Genomic DNA, 9,457 nt, shown 5'->3' on the forward strand with positions numbered 1-9,457 from the left:
CCCATTCTGAGAGTCACTTAAATAATAGGCTTCTTTGGTGGTAAACAGGCCTTTCATGGTGTTTCCCCACCTCAGGATATCTTGGCCTTCACGAGCTCTGATTTTCCTGGACCCAACTTCTTTTTTATAATTGTCTTGCGTATCTTGATCAATCTCTCTGTCCCAATCTATTGGATCGATCCAAACTCGCCACCCTCCTTCCACCGGTTGAGCTCTCCAATAGTCTCTAACACAAGTCCTGTTTCCTTCTATTTTGGCTCGGATCTGCTGAAGATCTGGGATTCTACTCAGTCTTTCCCTCTGCTGCCACCTATCTTCCCAAAAGTTTGCCTCTGCTCCTCCACGGATCTCCCAGAAAGCTTGTTGTTCCACCAGATCCCGGTTCTGGCGAGCCAGGTCCCAAATGGAGGATCCTTTAGGCATTACTTGTTGCCTTAGGATCTCTAACGTTGAATCAGGCATGTTATATTTATTCTTCCATATTTTCTTCCACAGATCATTGCCCCCCCGGAGCCACCTCCACCACAACTTGGCTCCCAGGACCCTGTTGAGAGTTTCAGGGTCTCTCAGCCCCAAGCCTCCTCTCTCCTTTCTCTTTGTTAACTGTTCCCAAGAAACAAGAGCCCACTTCTTTTTTTGATCAGACCCTCTCCAGATGAAATTCCTGATGATCTCTCTGATTTTAGCACAAACCCCCAGAGGAGCAGCCATTATCGAGAGAGAATAAATAGGGATAGCTTGCAGTACAGATTTCACCAAGACTATTCTTCCTGCAATATTTAGAGCTCTGAAGGCCCAGTTTGCTATCTTAGCATGCAGTTTATCCAAGATCCCCTGCCAGTTTTTCACCTTTTTAGAGGTAAGGTCCAAAAGATTGCCTAAATACCTCGTAGGAAGATCCCCTCTTCGAAAACCCAATAATCTGATAAGATGGTTTCTAACCTGGTCTGCCGTGTTGAAGATGAAGATACAGGATTTGTCCCTGTTGATTTCCAAGCCTGATGCCTCCGCGAATAAATCCAGAATTTTTTTGATCTGTCTGACTTCTTTGACGGTTGGTTCTCCAAAAAACATAATGTCATCTACGAATTGTTGGTGGGTTAAGGGCAGATTATTCCCCCATAGCCTGAGACCCTTCAATCTATTTGCCTCTCTTTCTTGTTTAATGTACCGACCCAAACCTTCAGCTGCAAGTATGAACAGAAAAGGGGATAAAGGGTCCCCTTGTCTAATCCCCCGGGAGGCGTTAAAAGTTTTTGTTGGAGTGCCATTAACTAAGATAGAAAAATTTGGAGAGGAGATCAAGCTATGGACCCAAGCAATCCATCTCTTATTAAACCCAAAGCTCTCTAGGATTTTTCCCAAATAGTTCCAATTTAATCTGTCATAAGCCTTAGACAAGTCCAGCTTGATCAGCATGCCCTTTTGCTTTCTAACCTTGAGAGAGTGCAAAACTTCCTGGGTTACGACAAGACCATCAAGGATCTGTCTTCCTTCAACAAAACCAGTTTGTTCTGTGGATATTAGCTGGTCTAGAAGGGGTTTTAGTCTCTTAGCTATCAGGGACGTTACAATCTTGTAAATTACATTACACAATGCTATTGGTCTAAAGCCATTAGCATCCTCTAGATTTTCACCTTTGGGAATTAAAGCAAAAAAAGTAGAGTTGAGAGCCGGCCATACCTTTTGATTCCTTCTTGATTCTTCAACCAGATCAAGGATCTCTCCCCCCAAAAAATGCCAACCCTCCTGGTAAAAGTCTACTGTGAAGCCATCTGGTCCCGGGGCAGTCCCCTTTTTCATTGCTTTCACCATCTCCTCTACCTCCTCGAGGGTCACAGCTCGCATTAAAGCCTTGTTTTGATCTTCAGTGACTAGGCTGGGGATGGCCGAGCAGATTTCCTGTATAGCTCTAGATCTATCGGCCTGCGGTTCAGATAGGATCTCTTTGTGGTGGTCCACCAGTATCTGTTCAATCTCCTCTTGCTCCACAGCCCTTCTTCCATTCTTATCCTTGATGGAGAGGATTCTATTCCTCTGTCTATGCTTGATCATTGCTTGGTGGAAAAATTTAGTATTGCGTTCTCCCTCTCTTAACCATTTTATCCGAGATTTCTGACGCCATAGCACCTCCTCCTGTTTTCGTCTTTCTTCTAATTTCCCAAGGATGATCCCTTCTTTGTTGATGCTATCCTCTGTCCTGCCTTCTAATATCATCTTCTGCTGAATGCTTTCCATTTCTCCTTCTAATTTTTGCTTATCCTCAAAGATGTTACCAAACTCTTCTTTGTTCCACTTTTTAATTTTGCCCTTCAGTTCTTTTAGTTTTAGCTGGAACATTTGCATTTGTCCCCTACCCTGCACAGAAGATTGGCGCCACCATTCCTCGATTTTCTTGATGAATTCTGGGTCTCTCAACCAAAAATATTCAAACTGGAAAGGTCTCCTCCCACGATTCTTTTTGATATCAATTTCTAATCTAATCGGCCAGTGATCCGATCCCAAGGAAGGTATAATCTTTGCCTCTACAAAAATGTCTTTGTTCATGATAGCTTCTGAAACTAGGAATCTGTCCAGCCTAGAAGCTATTTGATTTTTGCCTCCTCTCCTGTTATTCCAGGTGAATATCCCATTGATCGTTTGAATGTCAACTAGTCTTAATTCCTCTATCACCTCATTGAATCTATCCATGATTTGATCCACCTTCCTCACTCCTCCTTTTTTCTCATCCAAGGATCTGATTAAATTAAAATCTCCCCCTATGATCCAGGCAGCTTCAGGATATAATCTGCGGATGACTTTCATGCTTGCTATGAAGTTTGCTTTTTCCCCTATGGAGGGGGGACCATACACCCCTGAAACAACAACCTGCTCCTTGGTTCCCACTATCCTACCCTGGCCAGTAAGGATTCTACTCATACTAGTCCACCGATCCATGATAATATCATTGGGGTTCCACAAAATTGCTATACCTCCTGCAGATCCAATAGCATCCAACCCCATCACCTCGTAATGAAGATTATTTTTTCCTAAAATACCCTCAAGCTGTTGCACTGATATTTTAGTCTCCTGCAGAATCATAATGCTAGGTTTCTCTCTTTTTAACTTGTCCTTCATATACCTTTGTTTACCCTTACTGTTTAAACCCCTAATATTCCAGCTTATGACAATCATTTATAACTTTTGGTAAGAAGGGAAAAAAACCTCTGACAGAGGTATCACCTTACCTGAATTGATCAACTCTTCTCCCACCGTCTGGATTGTTTCGCTCATTGTTTTCCGGCCCCTCTTCCGACTGTTCTTGCCAGAGCTGTCCATTCCCACTACTCCTGTCCCCTGATCATTTCCAGTCATCATCTGCTTGACTATATTCTCTCCTATTTTCTCCTTATATTTCTGGAATACCTCCTTATATAGTTGTTTTTGTTTTTCCGGGATGAATCTGCTGTCAAGGTATTTCCATTCTTGAAGAAGCCTTCTCATTATTCTCTCCTCTTCAACTGCATTTTCGGCCTGGTGCTCCACTTCCATGTGTGATTGCATTGTGGTGTCTTCCACCTGCTCTTCCGGTCGTTCTCTCTCGATTTTCCCCGGGTTCATTTCCTTTTCTTTGTCTTCCCCTGTGATTTCCATCGGGATGTTCCCAGGATCCTCATCATCTTCTAAATTTATTTCGTAATCCTCATCACCATCCTGTAATACCTGAAATTTGTTCGGGCTTGTCATTGGAGCAGGTTTCCCTTGAGATTGCGATCTAGGGCCTTCTTTATTTTGCCTTCGTCTTCTTGTAACCTGCTGGAAACCCCCAGCCCCTGCCTCCTGACTTTTCTTCGGTTCCTCCTCATTATTTAACGGGCATTGCCTGAGTAGATGACCGTATTCGTGACAGTTTCGGCATCTAAAGGGGATGTGCTCGTAATCTACCGGCTGTTGCCAAACCTCATCATGATATTCGACCTCCACGCTGTTAGGAATAGGTTCTGCCAGATTCATGTAGACACAAATTCTTGCAAAGGAGTTATATTTACCCCGTTTTGTAGCCTCTACAATTTTAACAAACTTCCCGATTGAGTTACCTATGCCTTCTAATATTTCAGGGTCCCAGAATTCGTCGGGCAAGCCAAAGAGTCTGACCCAGATTGGTGCCTCCAGTAGTTTTTCCTTATCTGGGCTATATCGTTCCTCCCAATATTTCATGAACAGTCCAGCATTGTTCAAAAAATAGGGCCCTTCTTCGAATACCTTGTTCTTGTCTTCCACGTTCGTGAAGATGGCTGTAAAAAACCCCTTGGCCCCCAGTTTGAGATCTATATGACCTCGAGGTTTCCATTTCTGGTCAATCCATCAGTGTAACTCCTTTTCCGAAGGCCAATAGCCAATGAATTTACATATCAGGGCATGGTCTTTCATATAGCAGTTGTATTCCTCCAGCTTATTACAAGGTATGACATATCTCGGTTTTTTTTGAGCCCGTGGTACACATTTCCCTTTCATCCTTTTCTACCAAAGATTCCCCATGACTGGGGCCTGGTTGTCCGTCTGGTTATTCCTCATTCCACTCCCACTACTCTCCCCAGTTACCACATTCTTGAAGGAGGGGATCTCTCCCCCCCCCGTCGACTCTGCCATTTCCCCTCAGTGCTTGACTCTCTGTTGATATCCTAGTCCAATAGGTTAAGAAAACTCATCAATCGGGTCTGACCCTCCTGACCGGGTCTCTTTCTTGTCCTGCCGTCTTCAGCCTTGTCCGCGCCGACTCGTGCAGCGATCGCTGGTCAGGTCCTGCTGCGGCAGCTTCTGCAAACCCTAGCAGAGCACATCCTCGCTTCGTAAATACATAAATATGTATTAGCATAACTTAGTTTTTATATTTAGGAGTTTTTGTTTTGTTTATAAATTATTGTTTCTTCTTTCACACATATGCATATTCATAGAAACAAATAACATTATATTGTAGATTTATAAACATAAAAATAACACTTATGCTTTAATAGTAGAAAGTTAAAAAAAAAAAAATTAGGAGAAAATTTCCACCCAACCATAACTATATTTTGTAAAGGTCATCCTAGGTCAGATGGTGATGCCACATGGCCAAAGGAACCAAGCTACTCACTTCTATCTCACTCAACCCAAGCCATTTGCTCTCATGGCTCGGCCAGTATGCTTACTATACCACCCCAAGCATCTCATCTAACCAATAAGAGACCATGGAATTCTCTCTCGTTCCCCTAAATAACATGATAATATATTTCCTTTATTTTCTCAATAGCCCCTGGTAGATATCCTTCAATTCTATTACTCCTTAGTGTAGGAAGAAATAACCCAATCCATTGAATGTTTTATGGGAATAGCTTGAAAGAATAACACTTAGCTCTCATGCATCTAATGGGCAACAAATACACCATGGGTCAAGGATTCCTAACTTTCACAACATCTACTATCTTTCTCTCACCCAAGGTCTATAATTTGTCTTTCATAGGGCTATTTTTTGTCAATTTCTATATTTATTAATGGTTTTCAAGGGAGAATGCATCATGAGTGTGTCTCAATAGAATGTTTGTCTTAGAATCATAGTGTGAATAAAACAATGATAGAGAATTGAGGGGAATGATGATTGACATTTTTTTTGACTAAGAGAATAAAGTACTCGTATGCTTCCCACTAATGATACTTGACTCATGTTACAATAATTATGTGAGAAGGCTTCCACACCAACGTCTACATGCATTAACCAATTGAGGTTCTAAGTCAATGAAGGTGAATGGTTTCATTTAAAGCACATGATGGAAAAGAGATGAGATCTTGACATGTGAAAATAAATTATTACCTTCCCATAGGTTCCTTTTCATCTTCTCTTCCAATGGCATTATAACCTCTACCATTCCTTTTGCAATGGTATCTTCTACCATTATATATTATATTCCAACGTTAATATTTCTCTAGCTTAATATAATTTTACTATAAAAACTTTGCTTAAAACTACCATAAGTTTATATAAATATATTTAAATAATTCTATCTTGTCTAGCTATTCACTAGCCAAACTTTATCGTTGAACTATACATCAAAAATCCATAAATACATATTTACATCATTCACATACAACAAATTTATTTAAATTCACATGACTACACTTTTTTTCATTTTAACCACCCATTTACAATTTATATACCATCTAATGCAATATATTTCATGGATGTAAAGAAAAATATTATAATATTAACCATTCACATGAAATACTGAATCCTACCAACTTGTTTCTTAATTCTTTCTTTTGTAATGTGGTGAACTATATTATGTTGTATTTAATTTGTTAATGGCATGTAATATCGTGGTAGTTTTCATAATTAATTTATATTTATTAAATTTGTATTTTTTTTATTTATTTCTTTTAGATTTCAAAAATTAGTTTTTTTAATAATGTATTTATAATGTAAGTAGAGAATTTGTATGTTTCTTTTAAAAGGATATTGGGCCAATGTACTAGTAAAGAGATATTTTATTATGCTTTGAGAAGGATCAAATTTCTTGAGGTGCACACTTTTTTTCAATTTTTTTCACTTTAAAATTTCACCACGCAAGAGACTTGATCTCATTTTGAGGATGATAGATCTAGAATTAAGGTGGGAATTTCAATATCAAAGGTCTCTCAGAAATAAAATAGGTCTCTCAGAAATATTTTATTTCTGAGAGACATTGATTTTATTTGTTATTAATACTTTTTAAATGTCGCTTGTTAATTACATGCTACATTGTTTGAACGTTTTGAAAATAAATTATGTAGGTTTAAAATGTTTAATGTTTAAGTAGATACTCCATCTATCATCAAGAACAAATAAAGCTAAAGTGTTAGAAAAGAGTGTAATGAAATGGGTTTAGAAGACAAAGGTTAAGAGATAATTGTTGTGGAAAAAGGAAAAGAAATTGTTATAAACAAGTGTTGCATAGCAACTTAGTCTCTGCTCGAAAAAACTAGAAAATGTATAATGAATAGTTATGGTTTAATATGTTAAATGTATAAATAATTTTGTTTCAAATTGCAAATTTATTTTTAGACTAGCTTTGCTCACTTTTTTATAATAAATTTAATATTTATTTATTTTTTTCCTTCAAATTGCTTCCACAAATAAATGTAGTAAATCCTTCCTAATACTTATAATATGCTTAAATTTTAGCTAATGCATAATAGCACTTGTATGTTCAACAAATTCTAAAATATGCTGAAATGCAACATAAGATATGGTAAAAATCTTTGCATATTTAGTTTACATGTGGAGCTTAAGTTCTTACATTCAAAACTGTTTCAATTATTTGAATAATTCCAACTTTAAGCCAAGTTCCAGACCCAACCCTAAGGTGTTGGTAAATATTCATTTCTATGCGACACGTCTTTAGAAATTATTTGCACATTTTTTTACCAGATGTTTAAGTTAGGTTCATTGTTTCTTAAAGAAGCCTTGGCCTCATTGCTCATCTTCCTCATAAAAATAAATAAAAATAAAAAAAACATTGTGTAATTGTCATTTATATCAATCAAAGTTTAATGACAATTTAAATAGTTTTTTTTTTTCATTTTCTTTTCTTCATGTTATAATACATTTTACAATTTTCTTTCTTCAAAAAGTAAAAACTAAAAGATCAAGAGTAATATGAGGTAACACATCAACTATGAATCAACTTAGTATTATTTAAAAGATAAAATTATTATCCAACATGCCACTATGAAGCTTAACAAAGTTACATATCACCATGCGGTCGAACAAAAAATTATTCACATAAACTTAGAATCATCATGAATGCCCAACATATTAACACCCAAAGAAAAAATCTCAACATCACAATCTTTGTTTTGAGTAAAGAAGCCAATATCCTTACACCTAGTGGAATTACATACAACCTCCTCAAATAGTTTAGTTTAATGACAATTCAAAATTAGTTAAATCAAACTCTTAACATTTATAATTCCCAAAATGACATTTTTCTTTTTAGAAACATAAAAATTTGCTCATACTTGTCTTGATGTCATTCAATGATATTATTGGTATAATAGTTGGCCCACAAGTTATCAAAAACTGTAATTTTCTTCAAGAGAATATCTCATATAGTTAAATTCCATCCAATGTTCATCTTAATGCTCAATATAAACCTACATGACAAAGAGAAAGAAACTGGAGAGCAATTAAGTATGACATTGAATCCACGATCAATATATAATGAAATGATGAATAGAAAAAGAAAAGGGATAAATGGATTAGAGTTCTTTGTAATCGAAGCAAATATCAAGGAATTTAATGTCCATTGTATTTAGTTTCTGTAACATATGGAAGAGCTTTAATTTATTTTCCATGCTTCATTTACACTTGTGTCTTGGAGAGTAGATGGTGGGAAAAGAACGAAGTAGGAATGAAAAGTCGAGAGGCAGAACAACCAATGAGTTTGAATTACACAATATATTGGAAGTAATGCTTCCATGCGTTTTAGATTGTTTTGAGTTGTCATTGTGAGTCCCTAGGTGTGATTCTAGAAGTAGTTATTTCCCTATTTGTGTGAGTTGTCTATGAGTCATAGATCCACCTTCTTCAGAACTTATCATCTAGAAGTTGGTGGTCTACAACTATATATGTAATGTGTCATGCAATCAATAATAACAAAGTGTGTGATTTGTTGTGTGCACAATCTCGTTGCTCTCAATCTCAATTTCTATCATTGCATCAGAGTTGGTTCAGCCCTAACTCTCTCATGACAGGGGCTGAGATCATGCAATTTTAGCCATGATACTCCTTTGAAAATAGATTAGTTTAATAGAGTGTTTCATCTATTGTTTGTGTGAATATTTGATTTGTTTGTGGAATGTGGATAGTTCCATGCAAAGGGGAATTATGAAGATCCATTGTTGTTTTTGTTGTGTGAAGTTCCATTGTGGACAAATATTTGTAAATGAAAAGGAGATATGTGTGTGAAGAAGTTAGATCAACATAGATTTTGTTTGATCTAGTGTGGATCTACAATTGAGGGCAATGTATACATGTTTTAAATGGTGGTTCTCAAGATTAATAGATGGTGCAAGATGTACAACTATGACATGCAAGTGGAATGTTGGCACTTCTTATTCTAGATCTGAACTAACAAAATATTGTGGTCTTGTTTATCCAGAGATCAAGATCCAAACGCTGCAGATCTGATGGAAAACACTAATATTCATATTTATTTGTGTGAGTCAAAATAGTTTTCTATTCTGGTTATAAAAGGTGTTGGTGGTTCTTAAACTGGAAGCCTTGGTGTCAGAAACATCAATTCTTTTATGTTTTTATTGGTTATAAAAAGGTTTGGTGGTTCTTAAACTAGAAGCCCCAGTGTTTGAAACATCAATTCTTGTGTGTTACTAAGGTAAAGTTGTTTGATCAACTTTTGAACACATCCAGTATCCATACTTTCATCCTAGAAACTAACGGATAGCC

This window comes from Pinus tabuliformis, chromosome 9 (assembly GCF_031772625.1).
Source record: "Pinus tabuliformis cultivar Carrire ecotype Pingquan chromosome 9, CPIR1, whole genome shotgun sequence".
Lineage (NCBI taxonomy): Eukaryota > Viridiplantae > Streptophyta > Pinopsida > Pinales > Pinaceae > Pinus > Pinus tabuliformis.